Source organism: Cimex lectularius, unplaced genomic scaffold, assembly GCF_000648675.2.
Source record: "Cimex lectularius strain Harlan isolate CLEC.00 unplaced genomic scaffold, Clec_2.1 scaffold7, whole genome shotgun sequence".
In the NCBI taxonomy this organism is placed as follows: domain Eukaryota; kingdom Metazoa; phylum Arthropoda; class Insecta; order Hemiptera; family Cimicidae; genus Cimex; species Cimex lectularius.
In genome coordinates, this window is record NW_019392731.1 from 4,754,356 (window position 1) to 4,778,573 (window position 24,218).

General features: G+C 34.3%; 1 protein-coding gene across 5 annotated transcripts in view; it reads right to left on the reverse strand.

Moving 5' to 3' along the window:
* The window catches only part of LOC106668618 (cadherin-87A), a 79,921-nt gene that overhangs the window by 32,511 nt on the left and 23,192 nt on the right, over positions 1–24,218 (reverse strand). For 2 of the 5 annotated variants that reach the window (XM_024226789.1, XM_024226790.1), the window contains 2 exons: positions 21,963–21,994; positions 874–940 (listed from right to left, as the gene is read on the reverse strand). The gene's annotated coding sequence lies outside the window, so the exon portion shown is untranslated. Of the gene's footprint in view, positions 1–873; positions 941–1,681; positions 1,810–4,661; positions 4,799–21,962; positions 21,995–24,218 lie in introns of those variants that run through there. The other 3 variants (XM_014397531.2, XM_024226791.1, XM_014397530.2) reach the window with 3 other exon arrangements.

A 24,218-nucleotide genomic window follows, 5' to 3' on the forward strand; every position in this document is an offset into this window, starting at 1 on the left:
AGTAGTTTTTATTTATTTTATCCTAATTTTTTCAATTATAATAATTTAAAATCTAAACGTTGTTGACATAGCCTAAAAGAAGAAAGGTCCAACTTTTCAATTGTGCAATAATGTTGAATTTTGAACACCGGGCGTAGGCGCAAAAAAGACACAGGCAAATCCGCCAAAATGTCTATTGTTTTATTTCTATGAACATCTGTATGTCAAAGTTTTAGAGGGTACTTAAAACGAGTAAGCATTTTGTTTAACTATTTTTTCCTACTTTACGAGAAGCGTGTTTTTGGTTTTTATCACTTTTTATATATTTAATCTCATTTAATACAATGTTACATATTATTTTCTTATCCTTAGAAGACTATCAAATCATTTGATATTTAATAACCTTAAAATACGTACAAAACAAAGAAAGAAAATCCTATTTTAAAAAATTACATTAGTTTTTTTGGTATCAATCTCGGACAGAAATCTAGTATATTTCGACGTAGTATCACCAAATAAATTTTCATTAAAACCGTATTCTCCCTTGTCAGTGAAGTATGAAGTTTTCGTTTGTGAGACACATATCTTAAAACTTCAAATCAACAGTAGCCAAAAATATTGTTCGATTTTCATTATTATCTAGTACACCACTAGGTCGAAATAGTTGAAAAATCACTGGGTTTATCGTAAATCCCTTTCAAAATAAAGGGTTAGTATTGATCCATACTATCTGATTAAAGCCAGTAACTTTATGTAGAATAAGCCAGGTTCCTCACACAGTTTCTGTGTAGGGATTAAATTTTACCTTTTCTATTTTGATTTTCTGAGTAATGAAAACACATTTATTGTTTAAACGGGGGTTGTAGTTAGTCCTAGCGTGTATTTCGGACTTACCTCAGTTTGCTCTGAAATGTTTCCAGAAGGTGTGCCGAACTTTAGCAGACAATCGATGATCGCAGACCTGGAATCAGGAAAAAATTGTTTAAGGCGCGTCGTCGAAAAAAAAATAACAATAAAAATTAAAAGGATGTCGCGCCGCCTCCAGGGCGGTTGACAATTAAGTCATAAAGGCTTTGACTAAGTGCTTCATTATAGGGGCTTAAGGGCCGTCTCGTCCAATTGCTTCAAAGGAGTGGGTGTGATGGCCGTGAAACATCTAGATGAACTCTCGTTTTCCACATTTCAAGGCATAGAGTCACAATATTTGAAATATTTCCGCACAAAAAATTAAAACCAAATATTAAAACAAGTAGTTAATTTATATTAATTTGTACAATTTATTAGTCATTACGCCCACGATTTCCTCTTGCCACATGATAAAAGAATCCTGGCTTCGGAAACGCTATGAGATGATTAAAATTACGATGTTTAAATAATTAGTCATTTATTTAACCAAATCAATTTCTAAAATCATATAGATGTTTGGTTATATGTATGAAATTGCTTTCTTTTATGGATAAAACATGTATGATTAATTCCAGAGCAGCGGCATATTTAGCCGAAGGCCGTGGGTTCGAATCCCGCTTGTGACACTAACTTTTTCATTTCAACCAAAACCTTACTTAAAAAGATTATGTATGATTAATGTTTTGTTTAGTATATTTGTATGAAATGTTGAATTCAACTTCAAGTTCTAACGGACAAAGCCATGCAGATTTTTTTCCCCCAAACACAGGTTCATAAGTATTTTTCCTTTTCTTACCTGCATTCCTGACGTGTAGTAAGGTAATGTTCTCAAGGAATGCGGCTAATTTTTTTTACAAACTCCATTCTCATCATCATTCCCTGGGACAATTTGTCGGCTCATTCGTACGTCTTAAACTTTCAAATCTAAAGAAAAGAGGCAATTAAAGGAGTTTCAACATCCCCGAGACTACTGGAACAATAATTAATGAACTAAGCGGACTACAACAAGGCAAACAAAGATAATAGGTTGGTTACGCTCCAGACCCTTGTAATTTTGCCTCTAAGAAAACCCAAGAGGCTAAAAAAATTTTCCATCCTGTTTACAGTAACCGTCGTCCCACTGGAAGCAGTTTGCCTAGCCGGTTAGAGGAAGTTTTATCCTTTCTTATCTTAAATAGCTTGATAAAATGACTCTTTGTTTAACGCATTGGAATCTGAATAAAAAGTCTTAAAATACGAGTTCATCAACCATCTATAAAACGAGAAAAAAGCAGTACAAAACGTTTATTATATAATTTAATCTCTATTTTTGTTTTATACAGTTCTAATTATTTATAATGAATTTGACGTCTAAGATAACTAAATATATTATTTTCTATAAATAAGCTTTAAAAGCAGATAAAATCGTGACATTGCCTCGTCTGGTATAAAATTTAAAAAACAGTGATAAATAAATAGCTCTTTTATAACTTGCGAGATTACCTCCTGTGGTCTGCGGGATGATAAACCTATTGTTCCTAGCTGATTTTTGTTGGTTCAGACCGTTCGGCTTTAAAATTACGTCTCCTTCAGTGTTTGGGTGAAAGATGGGAAATGCCGAATCGCGTCTGAACATGAAAAAATAGCGAAGATGATGGGTAACTATCAAACAATATCTTTTATAACTGTTTCAGCAGTTCAGTTGGAATTTAAAAAAAAAGGAACGATATATATATCTGATAAATTAGAAATTTGAAAAGGCAGTGCGATTTTGGATAGTTGTTCATGGTTTCATGAAAAGCTCAAGAAACAAAGCGATTTTATATTTATGTTGAACTTATGACTACGTTTAACGAAGCGAAGAGAGCTTCAAAAAACATACGTTAGTATTAACCCCGAAGCTCCGGGGTATATAAAATACCACGGGTTTTTAAATTATTTATTTTTATTGTCCATATAGTTTATATGATAACAGCAACAGCCTACGGCAGACGGTCTCAACCCGTGCTTATATTTATTTATTTACGGGCAATAGCCCATTTTATTACAACAATGGCAAGAAAGTATGGAGCGTCGGTGGCTGCAACGGTTTAGGCGTTGACACGGCGCTCATCACTGTAAGGTAAAGGTCCCGGGTTCGAATCCAGCGGCCCTGCATTCCAACCCTACATACTTGCAAATGGGCTTTTTTCAAAACCACCGATACCCTGATGGTTGATATGATCTCTGCAGTTGGGAATCCTCGTAAAACAATTTTTAAAAAAAATTACAAGAAAGAACAATTAAAACATGAAAAGCATTGAAATATGAAAACATTGACAATAATAAAATAAAAAAACAATACATGCAGTATAATTTAGACACCAATATTTGAATACAAAAAAATGTTTGAGATTTGACTAGTAAATAAAAGCAGTTGTAAATAAGATTAATTTATTAGACATACATGTACAGAACAACAATAAACCAGCACATCCGGCATACATATAAACACATGCATATACATACGCACATAAATACATACACTAGATATACTAATTGACCAATGTTGTACAAGTGCCTCTCAAATTCCTCTTCAAATTGGTTTTAGATGTATTGTTAATATCTATACTGTTGGGTCCCAAATTGATCAGATCCATCCTGTACATGGGAGAGCGAAAAGTGTAGTTGGTACGGGAAAATTGATGGTAGAAATTGTTTCACTGATGTAGACAGATAGGACGTGAAATTGAGGTATGATAGCAAATCTGGGGAGTAAATATTATTATTAAGAAGGCCGTTAATAAATATTATATCGGACATATTTCTTCTTCGGGGGAATCTAAATTAAAAGAACTTTATTTGTTGCCGAAGGAGACTAATTTCAGGAATTTCGCTTGTAATTTTCCAACACTATTATATAGCTATATACTTACAAATTGCTTTATTGTAGTAGACGTTTTCTTTTGTTGTGAATAAAAAGTATTTATTTATCTACCTATCTTATAATTGAATTTAACGAAACACGAGGGAAACTTGAAAAATGAACATTAGTGTTAACCCCGAAACCTCGGGGCATATAAATATCACGGGTTTAACGTGGTTATCCATGCTTGACAGCCAGAAGACTCTGATAGACAAACCCGTGACTAATCGTCCTGAGAACCGAAAAAAAAAAAACAAGTGCCCATTCTCGTAGGTTCTTCAGGCGAGCTATTCCGATCAATCAGAGCTGCACTTCTAATTTCCTACTTTTCAGCACAACGGTTTTATAATTTAACGGATCGAAATCCCGACGGACAAAGTGATAGTTTAGCCCAGTCTTCGTGGCAAACTTTCAAGCGGAAAAATCTATTTAATCCTTTCAAGAGAAACGGCCAATTGCTCAAGACATGACAACAGAGCGTCAAGGCTGTCTAAAAGGCCATGCCTAGGGGCTGCGAACCCGTCATTGCATTACTCGACCGTGTGGTCACTATTCCAATAATAATTCCGTGATTTCTATTACTACGACAACTCATAAATAAGACTAAAAATTACAGTAAAAGTACGATTAAATTTGTAAGTTCGCTATTTACTATTCAAATCTTCTTCAGCTGTCAGCTTCAAATCACTTAGCCATCCAAGATTTTTCCCTTTTATTTTATCTCCCTTTTATCTTTGAATAAGAGAAAATATAATCTAATATAATATATAAGATGTGCGATTTCTTCGGGATCTGATATGTGAGTGGTTTTTCGAACATTTTGGTCTGCCCATCTACGCAGTTTTGGCCTGTCACGTTTGGACATTTTATCTCTAGGGGGTCTTCTTCGTACCTGCAGTTTGATCTTGATGTCTCCGAACATACCGGTGATCGCCATTACAAAATAAGCATTACAATTAATTACAAATGCGACTAGTTTAGCTAACCCACTCAATAAAACATTTTTTTAAAGAATCAACTACAAATTTTACTAGTCGTATGGTCCAAACTGAATAGAAGGCGAGAGGAGGAAGAACAGTTAGAAGGATAGAAGAGAGGGAACCGGTCTCTGACGCAACGCATTCCGCATGGAATCTATCAGACACACACACACATATATTTTTTTCATTCTTGTTTATTTATTTATCTTTATTTATTAATTTATACGTCCATAATCACCGAAATAAAAATATAAAGGAATATCCATTAACATGTTTTGTGGGAAAAAAAGTAAAGGAGAAAGGGAGAAAGTAAAAGTTAACACGTAACAATGATTTAAAACATGACCTGATGTAAAGAAAAAGTCAAAACTGTCTGTTTATAAAATTCATAAAAAGTATGGTCTTTTAAATTGTACCGCTTTGATAAAACAAAAATGAGTAAAATTTAAGACATTACCACAATAATTATTACGGAAAGACAAATTGGAATTTAGTTTAATTATTAGATGGCTAGTATTTTAGGAGAAACATACAAGTTGATTAGGAAATGTATGATAGTCCAACAGAAACTGTGTTTCAAAAATAATTTATTTGTACACAAAAAATTATATATATCATACAAATTAAAAATTCAGGTAGCACCAAGGATGTAAAATGGTTTTGGAAAAAAAGCGATTTTGGAATATTAATGAGGATGAGGGTAGGTGGTAGCCGGGCTCTGAATGGTTCCTCGACCCCGCACGAACCGGCAACAAGGAAGGGTCTTTTGTGACCCCCCGGGATCGACGGGACGACAAGAGAAGTCGGCGTTCCTGCAGAAACGGCTTCCGGTGTTCAAGACATCGTGGCTGACTGATAACCATCCCGGGGATGATGCGCTCGACCGTTATATACCTCGCGCTTCGTTCAGTTGATTCCTTTCATCTTCGTCACGCTCCTTTACCATAATTGAATTACCTGCTAGCTCGCGACGACTCCGCGGAGTCCAAGATCAAACCTGGTTTTGCACTTGGTGTACATACAGTTTAGTAATACACTAAATATAGTATAACTTCCTCGGGTTGAAAATGTTACTATTTAACTCGTGACCTTACTTAATTTTTTTCCGCGTATAAATTGCTTCCTTTGGTGCAAGTGGCCTCCTTTCCTACTTTTAAACACACCTTTGTAGTCCACCAATGCTTGACAAGTTTTTGGTCATAGTTTACTGACTTTCGATCATTTGAACCATCTACAATGATGATGATTCCCTGGATGATCGAAAATAAATAGAAGTGATGAAAGTAATGGTAAGAGGATAGCGGGGTTTGTGCTTCCCAGGCACTGCAGCCTTCTGGCTTATTGTACCTTTCTTGTTTCCTAGTTCTGTGCAATAGACTCGATCCTTCTTCTTAGAAGTATAAGGTCATTGACTGTCGCTGCTACAATTGCATTCCTAGATTTTTGTTGTATGTTAGGTTAAATATTCATTAATCCGTTGCTTCGCTTTCGAGGATGATATGCGTGACTGTTCCTCGTCCTCATTGCATAACGTTCAGATGGGATCATCGTTGTATATGCCCTTCTTGTGTAGATGTTTTCTCAGATGCCAGTGACCGGTTGGTAGTCCTACCACTCCTCTGAGTTTATCCCTCTCCAGTTGTAGCAGTGATTTTGCCAGTCTTGGTGAGGGTTGTTTCATCATCGGTTTACTGTGTCTAGCGCCTCTAGTAGTTTATCCACTTCTCTTTTTGTTTGTTTGAATCCATTCTGCGATGGAAATTCTATATTTGTTTTTGTCATCCCAAGTATAGGTTCTGGGCCTATGTATGGTATTGCAGATCCTCCTCTGGCCAGTCTGTCTGCTTTCTCATTACCCAAAATTCCTCTGTGCCCTGGCACCCAAGATATCATCAGGTTGTTGTGTTTCCCCAGGTTTTGGAGATTTTGGATGTATTCACTGACTAATTTTGATGTGATTTTTTTGCATGCTAATGCTTTATTTAATAGCTGCTTGGCTATCAGATCTTATGAGGATTTTTTTGCCATTGTAACCGCTTTTAAGATTTTCCAGGGCACAAGCGTTGATGGCATGTAGGAATGACCAAAGTGTACTTCCCTAATGGATTTGTTGCTCATATCTTGGGCTTGTACAAAAATTTTCTCAAAAGTTCTTACTCTCCTTTGTTGTCCACTGAAACTTTATAGGATGTTCTAAAGAATATTTCCGGGATTAGTCAGTCCCCATTTCTAAGAATGGGTGTCTGATTTTGTTAATTATGGTTGTGCGCCCGAATTGTTTAGTTCCTGGTCCAATTTGAGAAATAATGAAGAAAATTTGAAAGAAAATTTCAGCTTTATCACCCCGCAAACCATAAACTTTTTTTTCTTCTCTGAACATTTTTAGACAAAACTGGATTAGCACAGCTGCAAACTAAGAAAACTTGAACCACTGAATGCGCATTAATTTAAATTTTTAATAGCTTTTTTTCAATGCGAAAAGGTTTTAATTTCCATCATTTATACATAAGCGTGTCGTGCGCACGCAAGCATAACTGGGCATGTCCAGACTTATGGTCTCTGAAGGATCTTTTTATAAACCCTCGTGGTTCAAAGTAATCCAACTTTGGTTTAATTCTTCTAATCAAATCAAAAAGGCAGAATTATCAATGATGACAAACTAAATTTCTTTAAAATAACGATGTTTTCTTATATTTCGACCTCAACAGTTAATCTTATGATTTTCCTTCTTGAAGGTGGGATAATAGGTCATCTCAAAAAAACCACAACCAGTTTTTATCCACATCTATTTCTTATTTATTTTTTTAAAATAGATAATCTAAAACTTCGAACTATTTAAAAAAAAGTGAAATTTCATGTAAATTTTGATGCACTAGCCATCCAAACATTTAAAAAGTAGATGAATACTTCATAAACAAATTCATAACCTGTTATTTTTGTAATTATCAATACAGTAAGGTTTTATATTTTCACCTAAACGAAAATAATATTCGTAAGTACATATCAAGAAAAAGCAGGCAAACTAAGCTCTCTCTTTGTCCGCCTGTTCTCGTCATTTTTTAACCGCCTAAAATTTCCCAATACAATCGCTTCGGGTTCAAGGCATTCTACATAATTAATGATCAGCATTATAATTATATCTTAAAAACGATCAGATCCAATTAGAAAGAAAACATTCACTTCCTTCGTCAAGCTTACGAGGAATCTCCTTATCAAGACTATGAAACTTTAATTACTAATTTCAAAGGTTAACATATATGTACATTTTCCCACAATTTTGAAACCAAAGGCTTAGAGTACAATGAAGCTATTAATTGACATTTTAACGCCAGATCACACATCACCAGAGCAATTTTATCAAATTTTCGTTTTTCGGTTGCCTACAAATTCACAGATCACTTATTTCATTTTATTTTTTATTTTTATTAAAAGACTGTCCAGCAACAAAATTATTTAATAACAAAAGTATAAAAGTAGAATTTAAATAAGAAGCGTGCGTTAGTTAATAAATCTATTTGTTTTATCTCTGTAGGTTTATTTGGGATTTGATGCCAAATTATTGTACCTAGGGTAGGGTGTTATTTCTTTGATTTTATTTGTTTGAGAAATATGTAGGGAAGAAATAATTCATATCGTGAAAACAGTGAATACAAAAGCTCTATTGATTCTGATAACCAAACATTTTAAGGAACATTCTATCTTATAAGCTGTACCATACACAATGTCTCATTTTCTGGACAATCTGCACATTTTCTAAGAATTATTTATGATATGTACTGTTTCAAATGATCGATTCCAAACCACTGCTTATCAGTGATAGGAAGTCTTTACTAATGCAATGCATGTGGTCTTCTCCGATAGGATATTAATGAAATTGAATTAATTAAAACTTCCCGTTTTAAAAAATAAGCTTCGTCTTGAGAGTCGAGTTAATTTACATCCGATTTTAGCCATGTTTCCCTTTCATGGTGGTAATTCTATTGTCTTAGTCACGAAGTATCTCCGTCTCGCGATTCATTTATAATGCCTTTTGTCTGTATTAATCAAGAGGGGTTTCGCCTTTGGAAAACTGCTACCTGGATAAATTGGATATTTCGAAGTTTCTCGTTTTCCTTTTGATGAATATTGCAATTTCTTTCTTTTTCCGGCAAACATTTATGTTATTTTATGCAAACGTTTAGGCTAGAAAATAGTTTTTGAAGGTTTTGTTTGAGAGTTGGTGTGTCGAATGGTAGCCTGGATTGGAATTTTCAGGGCAAAGGCCCAGCAGGAACTAATTCAAAGCAAACCACCGTTTTGTTTATAAAACCCGTGTAAACATTTTGGTGAAATCTTGCACATGCGTTAATTTGCATAAACGAGTTAATTCAGAGAATATTTTGTCAGATTGCACATTTGCTTTATTATAATGTACATAATATAATATTTATTTTTTTTAAATCAGAGATAATTATAATTTCAGATTGTTTTCTTTTTCATGTACTGACAACTACTTACCGTACTGAAACATATAGTTTTAAAAATAGTGAATTTCCAAGTTAATAGTGGACCAAGATCTGCAACCCGTCCACCGTATTGTTAACGCCAACCCTCAGAATATTGTGATACTTTGACGAAGGAACTGACTGTTTTTCTCTTTATCCCAATTGGCCTTAAGCCCTTTTCTAATTACAAACCTGTGATTATACAGGGTGTTACAGTGTTAAATGCCAATACTGCCATGGTGGATTCGCTAAATAAAACGTAGTTCAGTGCCATCGGAACGAGGCTTCTATCTTGACTGTTTCCGTGGGTTCGAACCTAGGACCTTCACCCTACAGTGATGAGCGCCGTGTCAACGCCTAAACCGTTGTGGCCACCGACGCCTCCCGAGTGTTCTTGCCAATATGTTCCAAGAGCCGAGAAAAAATTAATTAATTTCAATATACTTCTTGAAAATATGATTTTCTGCCTTCGTTGTTCATGTATTTCAGGAATACGTTTTCTATATCAGTCAATTTTTGTTCACTTAGGATAAGGAAATAAAAGTAGCACCGTAATAATTAAGATAAGATTTACACACCGTTACAAAACCAAACAACGCTTCCAACAATCCTATAGGATAGTATCCTATCGATCGTAAATATTGAAATATATAATTTGGGACCTATCGATGAGGCAGTTACAAACCAAGTTAGTCCGTGTTAAAATTTTGACTGGAATTTCAAAAGTTTATTTTGAATTTTAATGGTCTACTCCACAATATGTGCAACGCTTTGTGGAATTATATATCATCATTTCTTGAGTAGAAGCATCATTGCTTGGTGTCTTTTTCGTTCGATCGTGTTATGCACCCTCATTTGCTGTATAAGCTCAAGGGCGAACTTCGTTTTACATACATACCTCTTAATATTTAAGTCCTATCTGACAGACCGGAACGGCCGTATCTCTCAAGGGACTTCCTTTTCGTTTTATGCCTCATCAAACAGTCCCCAGGGCAATATCCTACAGTTTATCATATCCACAATATGTACATCATTCTGTCTGACAATGCTCTTTTGCTGAAAATCTTGTCATGTAATCTTGGTCCTTCCCTAGCTAGTCAAACCATCAAACTCCATTAAGCCTTCTCCATTCTTGATCTGGCATATGTAGAATGGAGATTAATATAATTAAATTTACCCTCAGAAAAATTCCTTTTCCTACAGTCTAATTGAAGGTAAAACCCATTCCTAACTCCTATCTTGTGCGCTATGTGGAAATATACATTAACAAAAGAACAACAAGTGAAAAAGACAGGAAACTAAAAGACTCTATTATTCCTTGGGTTGCTTGACGTACACCTTACTAACAAGCTGACCATTTACAAGGCATTTCTGAACCCGATATGTACATACGGAACTGAAGTTTCGGGCCTATGAAAAAATCCAATCCATCCAATCAAAAATACTACAAACAATCCATTTTACATTTCAAACAAAACAATGCACAATGTACAAACAATCCATTTTACATTTCAAACAAAACAATGCACAATGTCCACCACATCTCATTTGTAATATTATTAAATCTCGATTTTCCCCCTAGAGTTCCCCCTGAGTACTGTAGCTTTTTACAGAGCTTATTGTACTTCTGCCTGGTTCCATTTTGGGGGATCGCAACACGGTTGTGAATTGAACTCCGGTGTGTCGGTGTTCTTCCATCAAAGAAATACATTTTCTAAGGAGGTCGGGACGAAATTCAGAATCGGCGAGAACCGTTTCCACCCCATACCTTCTTCATTGACGAGTTTCACGATTTTCATTGCGTCCACCGGTCCCCTTTGACCCCTCTTCATTATGGCCCACACAGAGTAAATGGCGGATGGCCGGTAGTGGCCCATATTGGCTTTTGGAAATAATGTTGGAGATCATTGGCTTTTGATGCTGTCTCAATGAGCGAAGTAGAGAAGTGTGTCCATTCACCGGGCCAACATTGGTCGGCCATTGATTGTTCTTTCCAACTATGTCTGTTTTCTATGCTGTCAATAACATGTAAATAACAATTATACACCTTAGTTAAACAGAAAGTTGCAGCAGTGATTTAGTCGACTTCGATATTCATCACGGCATAGGAAAATTAAGAAACATGGTGGTTTGGTACCCAGCTTGGTGATGCATGGCCTGGCCTATCATGGGATCAGTGTAGAGAGGACATTAGACGTCAGAGGCGACTGTGGGACTCGAACCCACTACCTCGGGATCTATTAGCCGAAAGTCGACGCCTTTTTAACAATTCTGAACAACACTCGAAATAACACACGCCGTTTGAAGCGGTTATGGTCGAGTGATGTCAGAGATGACGCGCTTGATTTTCATAGTGTCAATTATCTCATATGCTTGTTGTTAGTTGTAAAATTAACAATAAATCAAAAATCAAAATTTTCAAAAAAACGGGAGTGTGGTGCAAAGGGATTGCTTAAATCCTATGCAATCCTGTCGAAGACTAAACTGACATTCATCCTTCATGCAGATTCTCCAGTTTGGATAGTTTCATTAATCAAATTTTTCTACCTTTCCCAAATAGGTTCGGTTTGCTTTTTTATTCGCTGTATATACTATTTATAACATAGGTCTTTAAATGTGATTATTTTGATTTGTCATGACCCTGAAGGTCTATAAACGTTTGGAGAAAGCACAAAAGAAATAGCTCCGGCCCTATCAATTGAGAAACGTCGCGAGTATGACAAAAAAAAGTGAAATATCCAACGATGGTTGTATAAGCGCCGAAACCCTCACTAGCAGAAACACGATCTTTTAAAATCAAAACGGAAGAAAAAAGTTTTATCAAAAGAGCTGTAAAGATAACAATATAACGGAACTTAACGTACGGTACAATAGACTTAGAGGTGAAAAAAACCCGTGTTCTCTGGTGCATGAAAGACTTTCCACTCTAAACCCCAAGAGTGGTCTATTCAAGAAAGAATTAATTTAGAAAAAAATTAAATAAACCGTTCAATAAAAGAATTTTTTCAATAAAACTTTCTTGCTTTATTAAATATGTATCAAATATGACAGTTTTAACTTCAATACAAATTTGTTAAAAACCATCTGGACCACAAAACTATCCAAATTTTTTGAATTGTTGCTAGTTTAAATTAGTTTAGTGATGGTATGAACTAGGAAACACTGCATTCCTAGGCACTGCAGCCATCTAGCTTATTGTACCTTTCTAGTTCCAAGTTCAGCGCAATAGGCTCAATCCTTCTTAGAAGTATCAGGTCGTTGACTGTCGCTGATACAATTTAATTCCATAAATTTTTTCGAATGGTACGTTAAATATTCATTAACCTGTTGGTTCGCATTCGAGGATGATATGGGTGGCTGTTCCTCGTCCTCATTGCATAATCTGCAGATTGTACATGATCATGTTGTGTAGATGTGTTCTCAGATGCCAGTGACCGGTTAGTAAACCATCACTCCACTGAGTTTAGCCCTCTCCAGTTGAGCAGTGATTTTACCAGTTTTGGTGAGGGTTGTTTCATCATAAGTTTACTGTGTCTAGCGCCTCTAGTAGTTTATCCACTTCTCTTTTTGTTTGTTTTAATCCATTCTACGATGGAGAATTCTATATTTGTTTTTGTTATCCCAAGTATAGGTTCTGGGCCTATGTATGGTCTTGGAGATCTTCCTCTGGTCAGTGTGTCTCTTTTTTCGTTACCCAAAATTCCTGTGTGGCCTGACACCCAAGATATCATCAGGTTGTTGTGTTTCCCCAGGTTTTGGAGATTTTGGATGCATTCACTGGCTAATTTTGATGCGATTCTTTTACAAGATAATGCTTTAATGGCTGCTTGACTATCAGATCTTATGATGTTTTTTGTCAGTGTAACCACTTTTAAGATTTTCCATGGCACAAGCATTGATGGCATGTATTTCTGCTTGAAAGACCGAAGTGACCATTCCTATTGAGTTTGATTGCTCATGTTTTGGGCTTGTACAGAAAACGCCCGATCCGGTTCCTTCGTTTGTTTTGGAGCCATCTATATACCATATCATTGTATCTGATGTTCTCCTGTGTTCTTTTTAGTCCGTTGAGACTCTATAGGATGTTGTAAAGAATGTTTTCGGGATCATATAGTCAGTCCCCATTTCTAAGAATGGGTGTTAGTTTAGTGATACAATTAGTTTGGTATTATTTTCATGAAATTGTTTTCTCATCTGCTTGAGAAGAACTGTATTATTGAATTTATAATTGTTTTAAACTGTTCTAACTTACGATAAAGAATACGTGTCTTGGATAAAAAGAACTCCCCGTTACGTTAGGTAGCCCGACGGAATTATTCCACCCATTTTCTCTGACAGCCCATGGGATTACATGGTGGTGTAAAATTCATTGTGCACGGCTCATTGTCTCTTGTTTTTCACCGGGACCCGATTAAAAATCGGGCACATCCGGGAAAGGGAACCGGGTTTTCGTGCTGATACCCCTTCAAATCCACAATACGGAGGTTTTTTTCTTTTGCCTCCAGTGACCTAATGAAAACAAGACAAAAGCTTTCACTTTAGTTACTTTGAAGCCATTTCGGGAAGAAAATAACATCAGCGAGAGGGGACATCCGAAGAGACGAGTCCGAAATCAGTCCGCACAACCTGGAGAGCTTTCCGCTATTAACTACTCTGCATTTACCATGAAGTTAGTAGTGCAGCAAGTACTAATTGTAATTTAATGGAATAATGCGGAATAATGAACTATACTTACAATCGATGAATCAATTAAACCGACGGTTTTTGTTTCACATGCCTTAATATCAAAAAAAAAATTATTTAACGCCGTCAGACTGACACAAGAGGATCTATAAACTAACTAAAAACAATACAAACGTCTAAATTTACATGTTTTACTTATAAAATAAGTAGCAAAGATTGTAATACAAAGTTCAAACAAATTTGTCAGTATATCATGCTCACATATTTGGAAAAAGTTAACAAGTAAAATTTAATGTCAATAGCATGACATGCAACATGACTTTAGGCCTTTTGCCGTTTGTTTATTTGGCCTAGTTTTGCTCTTGTTTAATAATATAGCAGGGACAAATTGTTCGGCAAGGCTCAAGTGCAAGAATTTATCCAGCACAAGACCCTAAACAAGCCGTTTCTTCTTGCCTTCGTTTAATTAACTGATAAGCATTTATTTATTTATTTTGGTACCTTTTGGTCTGTTCTTTGTTCCGAGTAAATCATTTCCTACCAAAACGATTATGATTTTTGGTTGAAAGCTGTTAACTGATGTGATTGAGTTACATTTCTCGTCACAAATCTAGTCAATAATAAAATAAATGTCGTAATTAAAATTTCCCCATCTTAACAATAAAAAATTAAGTACTACGAAAGACGTTGCTAAAATCAGTATCATGCAACCAAGACCTAAATTTTATTACAATTTTCAAAAATAAATGAGTGAAAACTGTCAAAAATGTATGAGTCAAATTTAGACAAAACGGGATGCGACAATTTTTAAAGTGATACCAACGGACATGCCGTTGAAATTACTCTATTTTTAGAAATAAATAAATAACAAAAAGGCTGATATTAGAAGTTAGAAGAAAATCTTGGTCATTTAAATAAAACAGTTCGTCCAATGAAAAAAAATCATTATTTCTCTTTCGTAAGTACAGGCACCTAATAAAACTATTTTTTAGCTGAATGTTGAAAAAACTCTAAAATATGACATTTTAGTTTAGTATTAATAGTTTGATAAAACAAAACGTAATCTAACTCTTTGTTCCATTTTATAAAGAATAAATCGAATTTAATATTTTAAAGAGTTTATTGTACTTATTACGAAATAAATTACGAACAAGTGGGATAAAATGTATATTTACCCTACTCCTATGAACGAAACCACTAAGTTAAAAATGTTATACAAGTTTACAATAAGGTAAAACTAATTAAACAATTGCACTATGTGAGTAAAATTTAATAAGATTAATTTGAAGTGAGACTTTTTCCTATTTATTATCGTTAGTGAATGCCATTTTATTATACCTGACCCATTTTATTTTGAAATGATGTTTCGGCTATTTTGATTTTTGTCTTTAAAAAAAAACACTGATATCTATGTTATATAATGAATATTTATTACCAAATATTGTACATAGATGAATCGAAAGTATACGATAATGAAATGAATAAATTATCAGGACATAATTGATATTAGCTTTTAATATTATAATTTTGTAATAAAAATCAAGTATAATCCTTTTTAACTATTAAATTGATATACTTAATCCTACTTTTGACAAGCAGGTAATTTTCTGCAGGTCAATGGCTTTTTACGTGCCTAATGGCTTAAAACATCGAAGCATTTGAAAGTAACAGGTAAGAAGTGTTCGAAAGTATCACAAATAGAAGTAAATTCGTATTGCTTAATATTTTTTCTGAACATTAACATAAACAGTAATTAACTTAGTGAGGATTCTTTTAAAATATAAAACTACGCCCAGTTTTAAGAGAAATTTGTTTGGTAAAATTAGTTTTTCGGAATGCTCTTATGAACTTGAAGACGATATTGGTTATTATCTGAAGATGCATATTTAAAAATTAAAGTGTTTAAGCCTTCTAAAGTATATTCACATATTTTATTAAACCTCATGGATAAGGCCAATTTTAAAGAAAAGAAAAACAATCAATTCCTTCGACAAAGTATTAATATTAATAGTATATCAAAGTACTATTAATAATAACAGTTTCAAAACCCTGATGAAGAGGAAGGAATTAACTCTTTTTCTTTTTTTTTCAAATTGGCCTATCTCTGGTTTTTTAATATAAATAAATAAAATGTAAACCCATTTAGAGAGTAATTTGCAGGGAAGGTAAACCTATCCTAAGTTTTGTTTGCTGAGAACGTGATCATTTCACTAATATATAAATAATATTTTTACCCATTGATTTAGTTTCATTTTGCTATCTTCCGAGTAACTACAAGTTTTTTGTATAGTGGAAATCGCGTTTGCTGGTTAAATAAAATTCAAACTCCCCTTAACATTTACTTCTTCAATAATGAATTCTTCTAGCGCTACATTTTCTTATATTTCCTGGATTGTTTAAAATGAAATTATTAATAAATATTGACTAAATATACGAGACAATAACAACTAGTCACACAATAAAATCATTAAACGAATCGATCCATAACACAGTTCAGATAAGATAGAAACTCTAAAAATAAAAAGTGAGTCCGTATAAAAAACTTATACGGAAAACAAAATTCAGACCTCAACAGAACCCGTAAAATTAATTAATTCAATTTAGAGAGATAACATTTGACCCATCAATTGCCCTGGTGATGTGGAGGGGCTGGATTCTACTTGGAACGACTTTCATTTTTCTTCTAGATACCAAGAAGATTCAAGATTGACGATCGTGTTATCGACATAAATATTTCATTTATGTATGCAGTTGTATTTGCCTGAAAAAAATCTAAGGGGAAAAACTTGGAAATAGAAATTAAAAAAACATGTCTGGCTATTTTCAAACTCCGACTAATGACCTAATAGTTTTATTGTAGTATGAATCGTGTTTAGTTGGGGGAAATTAAGGATACAATTGATCTGAAATATTCAATATCTGCTGGTTTCAACTGGCCTAATCGAGTCGTTTTTTCAAATTGGCGAATGTTGTTAAAATTACTTCTTGGCCTTTTAGTTAGTTATTAGACAATGAGGAAATGTTTTATTTTATTATATTTAATCGTTCAATTTGGAATCTTATTTAATTCAATTATAATCAATGAGCCTGGAAAACTGTATTTCCGTTCTAAGAATTTAAACGAACCTTCTATCATACTTTCGAGGCCTTCCAGGAAAAAATGACAGCCAGAAAGGGGTACAATGAAAGTAGCTGGTTTTTTTCTCTCCTCTCTTATCGAAACAATAAAAAGGGGTTCATTGTTGGCTGTTGAACTTCCCGAGGTGATAAATTTTCGTTGTACGATTAGAAAAATGCATTCACTTTGCCAGCACGAATATAAACCAGTAATGTCCTTGCAGCAAGCGCGTAATATTTTGCAAATAACATACCTCTAGGACGGAAACGGATATAGCTGTATTAATGAAATGAATAGCGACTAGGACTTCCTCAGGGGTGTCATTTTTTAATGAACGAACCTAATCACTACCAGTGCTATTTTTTCCCATAAAAATTGAGATAAATCAATAAGTTAGCCGTATCTTCGTAATATGTCGATTAGATTTAAAATCCAAAGAACACACCAGTCAATTTCCAATGTTCTTCCTCGTTGCAATAGAAAATGAAGAGTGAAAAATAATAGAAAAATTAATCGATTGTATAATCAAGTTCAACTAGTTATCTAACCTGAAACGCATAGAGCGAAACGTAAACCAGCGAGAGCAGAAGGCCCAAGAAAGTGATCAAGAGTCCATCTGTTCAACATGAGTTCGCGGACTCGCAGAACAACAACCACCAGCTTTATGTAATTTTAAGTTCGTGTAGATTTGAAACTTAAACATCGTAAGCTGGAAAAAACTAGCCCTAACGTAGCCTCAACTAGATCAACCAGGTCATGACTGGTCAAGCTGATTGACAGTTTTGAGTACGGAGTTTAACGTAATAAAATATAATTTAATAAATTTACGAAACTATCCCAGAAAATTCCATTGTCTTAAAATTAAGATATGTTTTCGAGAGATTTTACCACACGCAAAATACGTAAATTTATAATGGTGTTCATCTGTTTTTTTTTTTTTTTTGCATCATTGTAGCAGTATTGTAAATATATGAAACGTTCTATCATCCAAAAAATTAACTATCTTAAAACTATTACGCTGTCATAGTCATAGCCATACCGCCAATAGTCCTGTTTAAGACCAGCTGTTCGTAGTTAACTAGTCGCATAAATCTCCATAGAAGTAGTTGTTACAATAATCTGTGATAACGATGTATAAGTTAATGATAACAGAATAACTGTATACGGTTAACAAACTTGTCAGATCTTTTTCTCATGAAAATATTAAGTTTTATTACATTAAATTTTATTAAGCACATATCTGATATCAGATCTCTCACATGAACACAATCTACTTTGTAAGGTCGTTTATTTTTTTCAATTACCAAAATTCATTATTGAATCTTAATATTTTTTCATTCAGTGGCGTTAAATAATTTAATCATTTATTTATTAATAATGAAATTACTATATCTATTAATATGCGAACTCAATAAAAGCATTTCTCTTACGTGGTCCTAGGATAATACAGTTACTCTTTGACTGCTCATGTTTATTACAGATTAGAATATGTGAACACCTTTTAAACATGGATGTGATTTTGTGCTGGATACATAATTTTTTGTGTGTGACCATTTTGCCGTCATCGATTTTTCGATACAAGAGGGTAAGATAAGGTTAAGGTTAAGGATTTTAAGTTAACTTTTAATCTAAAATACATAATATTTTTCGTAAAAAGGATTTCATCCAAGTTCAGATACTCATGGATCATCGCTGATTGGTGATTAACAACAGCAACTGCATATTGACAATTTAACTTACTTTTTAAAAACTGTACAATTTTGAGAAGTTTCTCGAATGTTTTCAGATTGATCAATTGATTGACTGATTTGTGTATGCCTAAATCTACAAACTTATGCACGGTATTGGCCTTATGACTCATAGCGGTTTTGGTTTTTGGTAGTACGTGGTTAGACCTCCCGCTGCCGGGCTCTCCAGAGGCTGTCCTTCAGCTAGGCCATTTTATCCTACAAATCACGCAGAGTTTAACCTAAACATTCTCACTTCATTCTTCAATACATCCTTTTCTAAATACATATCATTCATTCAAGTTGAGTGGTGGAGTACTCGATATTCTTCCATTACACTTTAAACGTATTATACAACTAATCTAATTGAGGATTCCATGAAGTACTCAATATCCTACCATACTTCCTCATTCTTCACTTCCGTATTCACGCTAATAAATACATTCAAACTCAAAACCCAAAAAAGAAATAAACCGAGATGTACATACAGTACATATATGACGTACTATATAACAATAGAACCAGTACTGTTTCCTCCAAAAAATCGAAACTGGGGACTTAAATCAAGCACAATGCTAACAACGGGTGGCATTCCTACGCGATCTCTATATGGAGTTGCGGGATGACACCCTACAATTACAAGGGACATTCTCTGCATGCCGGACATACCCGGGCTTTAGCCCAAAATGAAGTCTTAGTCGGGTGAGATTGATCTCTTCTTGAATTCAGATCCTCCAAGGGCCACCTTTAATCCTAACACGTGATACGTGAGACCAGTCCTGTCGATCCAGCCCACCGACGATGCTACTTCCTTTTAATAAGCTTTTTTATAGCATTCCCGTCAGAGGACCGGATCGCGGGGTCAGATCATTTTTAAAATAAAATGCGGCAATGTTTGTACGTTAGAAAAAAAAAATTTAACAACCTAAGTATTTTCAATGCTCTAGTCTCCTAATGATTTACTCTTCCAAAATTTGGCTGAACTGTTTAGCTCACGTGAAAAAGACTTTTTAACTATGTTGATGTTGATTTTAAACATATCGAAACGCCTGAACAAACAAGAAACAACAACTTATAGGAATACTCATCAGATATTTTGCTAGGCATGTAAGCTTCAGTTTGCACTTAACCAGTTGTTTCAAATAATCAATTCTAATTTAAAATATATTCTGCTCACATACAGTAATATTGAAAAATCCTTTGATACCAGAAAACCTATCCGATAATCAATGCAAACCTTGTTGTCAAACGTTCGTAGGTCATCCGTAATAATGTAGGGTATACAAACGATCATAATCATGGTCTATCAGGTCAGTTTCAGGATCAGATGAGAAATAAGAAAACTTCGGTTATTCCACTTTCGGAGATATGATTTAGTCTGTTCGGTCGATCCGTACTTTCGTGGCAGATGTTTTCGGAATCCCGTTACCTTCCGCGGGATAGAATTTCAGTAAAGCCCCACCGATCTCTCAGCCCCAATAATTCAAGATCTTACTACGTTTCATTCTTCTATGTACATTAATGCTTTATCTTTTACAGAATTTGTTTTATTTTATATTTATATTTATTTTTATTTATATATGCAGATCGGTAAAACAACTTAAAAAAGAGACTGGTTGACACAAAAGAGCCTGTTATGCTCAAGAACGAGAATATATTTCATACCTGAGGACGTTTAGAGTACATAAAAAGGTGGCAACAATCTCTGGTAAATTCTAGCGTGATAAATTCATTTCTGTATTAAATTTCCATGTGGATTAAGCCTAATAATCGCATTAGTAATTTACAATGACGTGTAAGATAAACCGAATACAATTTCATAACACATCTGATCTTTCCACATTGTTTTTTTATATGGTTCTAACCTGCCCAAACAATGAAAAGTTCATTATATGAAATCACCGTTTTCTGAAACAAGAAATGATTTCCAAATTTGGTCCTATTTCTTAATGACTATTCTCTGTTTTAACTATAAAAGTGACTTTTTTTTTAAACGAGTTTTTATGCTAATCTTTAATATTGTTCATGAATATTTCAATTGTTCACAAGGAATTTTACGATTAAATATTATAAATTATTTATAAGAAATTATTAGACACATCGCCAATACTCTAACCAATGCTTTGCGAAAATTCTACCTTTTGACTGGTCTTGGCCTTTTCTATGATAAAATAAACGAGAAAAATAATTTTCAGATTGTTTCAGCAGTTTGATCCATCCAGATCATGCTATCTTTTTCCAGGTTAAAAGGTCAATAATAGATCTACTGTGGAGATTAAGGTGCTGATTCAATGATCATCTGCCGAAAACGGGATGAAGTACCCGGTGAAAATGCTTTCACCATTTGTAACAGACGCTTACCAGCACCAAACTGGAAGATGCTAGATCAACAATGCCATATCCTAGGCCTGAACAATTTCGACCGAAAGTCGAAATATCGAGATTTTTTTAATCATTAACATTACAATACATTACATTACTTATTTAAAAGTTATTTTTTCTAGACAAACATTTAGTTTTTAGACGAAGACAAACAGATTTCATTTTAAAAAAATGAAAATGGCATAAGATCAGGAGAAAGTGTTAATAGATTATTGTATCATTAATAACAACAATAAGGTGCTTTATTTAAGAATAACTATGAATTTACATAGTGAAAAAATAAGCTATATAAAAGCATATTCTGCTTGAATATAGTTTTTCTATCATAATAATAATTCATAAAAAAAAACAAAGATAGCAACGAGAATTACATTATAATCTTACGTTTAATTAAAAATTTAATTATATTGAATTGCATTCAAATTTATTGTAACACTGAGTTTTTTACTGACGTTTTTTAATATGATTTTCCAAAATCAACATATCTCTCAAAATGGGTTTTCTTTAACGGTAGCCTCATTTGTTGTCAAATGATTGCCAAAAATGGCCTCAAGCTGGCTAACGACAGCTATTAGCATACCACAACCATCCGAAAACACATTTTCGGGAAATGACTTGGTCCAATAAACTCTTCAGCCCCTTTGAGAAAAACGCTATTAGCTTTTTAAACATTATTGGAACTGACTGGCTGCGGTCAATTATCGCATGATTGATCAACCTCGGGTCGGAGGGTCCAAATCGAAAGTTGGCTTTCCAATTTTTTTCTTTCCTTTTGTAAAAAGGTGATTTTACGAAATGGAATATTTATTAAGGAAATACCTGGCTTGAAGGATTTACGGTCAAGGGATTACCTGCAACATAACAAAAATAAATTAATTATTGTACAAATAAGAATAATAAGTATTTGCACTACAAATGTAATAGTTATACAATAGTATTATGAATTTTATTCACAAATATACAGGAAAATACAAAGAATATATATAAGAAGTGTTTTATTTTGGGATAAGACTACACAAATCAATAAAACCTTTCCAATAAATCTGAAACTATTGTTCAACTTAAAAATGATGATTCTAACAGAGTGATGAATCTTCAAATTGAACAAGGTTAGAAAAGTAGGTTGCTACCAAGCTTTATTTATTTAAAAAATAAACATAAATCATGTAACTAGCTGTTATTCCGAGAGTTATTCCTCAATCTAAACCTTCTTCAAGCTAGCTCAATACGCATTTTGATTGTGATGAGTTTTTTGGAGAAGGGATCTCAAAAATTCCAGAGGAGACGGTGGGAATCGAATCCAATACCGTGGGGTCTATGATACCATGTCTGAGTCCAATTTCCTAACTATCGTGGATGAAAGGTTAAAACCAATTTAAAACCACTCCTATAAATGTTCTTGAAAAAGAAGCAGGAGTCATGCCTCTTAGAATTAGAAGAAAATTGTTATGCGATCGAATTATTTTACTGATATTGGCCTGTCATCTAGATATATCAAAGGGTATTGGCAGATTAACTGTTAAGGATCTAACTTACACTCTTTGGAGGAAACAACCTTCTCCACCATTGATAGAAAATTTTACCATGCACACTAAACATCAGGGCTTGATACATCATTCAGAATGATTACCGATCTTTGAAAACGACTTCAGATACACTTTAATGAAAGTTAAAGTCGCATATAGTCGTCTAAATAAGAATCTGAACCCATATTCGGTAAATCAAAAATTCACAGCTGAGTTAAAAGATAGATTCCGTAATGCTTAATGCTTGAGCGAATTCAACCGGGTTTAAGAGTAATTATTGTTACTGACTCAAAAACCGTGGTTGATGCTATAAATTTCAGGCGTACTTAATAACCATCTTATCCAAAATAGAATTTTAATATCTCATGCCTTCGAAGAAAATAAGATTACTATTGAATTATTATGATTTCTTGCACGCTGCGGCATTCACGGTAACGAAATAGTAGATATTTTGGCAAAGAAAGCTGCTATGCAAAAGCTTCCCATTGAAACAACAATACATTTTAAAGATTTATATTGATTATCGAAGAAGCAATTTTTGGATTCTTGGCAACAAGATTATAACAGCAACAAAGGTCTATTTTTCAAGAACTTATTTCCTAAGGTATCGTTGGTTCCCTGGTTTTTAGTTCAATACGCAAATAAAAAAAACATAAAATTATTTCCAGACTTCGATCAAATCATGGGGCATGTGTACAAAAAAATAAACCTGACCATGGAAGAGTTATGTGCATGTGGAGCAGTGGAAACACTGGAACATACATTGGAATGTAAAAAATGTGATCGAGCTCGAAAAGAAATGTTAAAGAGGTAGTGAGCCACCTTCTAAAAAATACAGTAGCAAGCTACAAGGAAATAATAAAATCGGAGTCAAGGTGCATTTACTCCGCTATTGTCGGCTTCTATGATAGAGCTGGAGGGAGAAGAAGGTGGCTCTGGCCTATGAGCTGATGCAAACAAAAACACTTTAACATACTATTTTTCATATCATGATCCAAGCCAAAAAGCCATGTTCTCTGCCGAGATTCAAACCCAGAACCACTAGCATGATATATACCAGTCGGATCCCTAGCCACTCGTCACCGTGGCCTCCACCATTGACATCTCGTTCTTGGAAAAAATGTCATAACCTGTTTTTTTAAATTAATTAATTAATTTATTTTTTAAAGGAATATGCCATTATCTGGAAAGTTTGGACATATTAGCTTACGTCAGGGAGTAAGCACAGCAAGGCAAGATGTACATTTCGCCTGTGCCGACAGGGGATGTCCTCTAACCCTGTCACGTTGCAGCATTGCATTGTTTCGGTTTATCAAAAGGGGTCGATTTCTTTTAAAAATCCATACGCAACAATACTGTCGCCCTTTAAAAAAATCTCAGCTTGAGCGATGTCAGTGAACAAGAGGGGTGAGGCAAGGCAATGCTTTATTTAAACGGATTTTTTTTCTTCTTGTAAAACTAGTGTCAATGCGGTGTTTGTAAAGGGTCTACACCCTCGCAATCGAGTATAAAGACCGAGTGCAGACACTCTTTGTGAGCCGATCTTGGT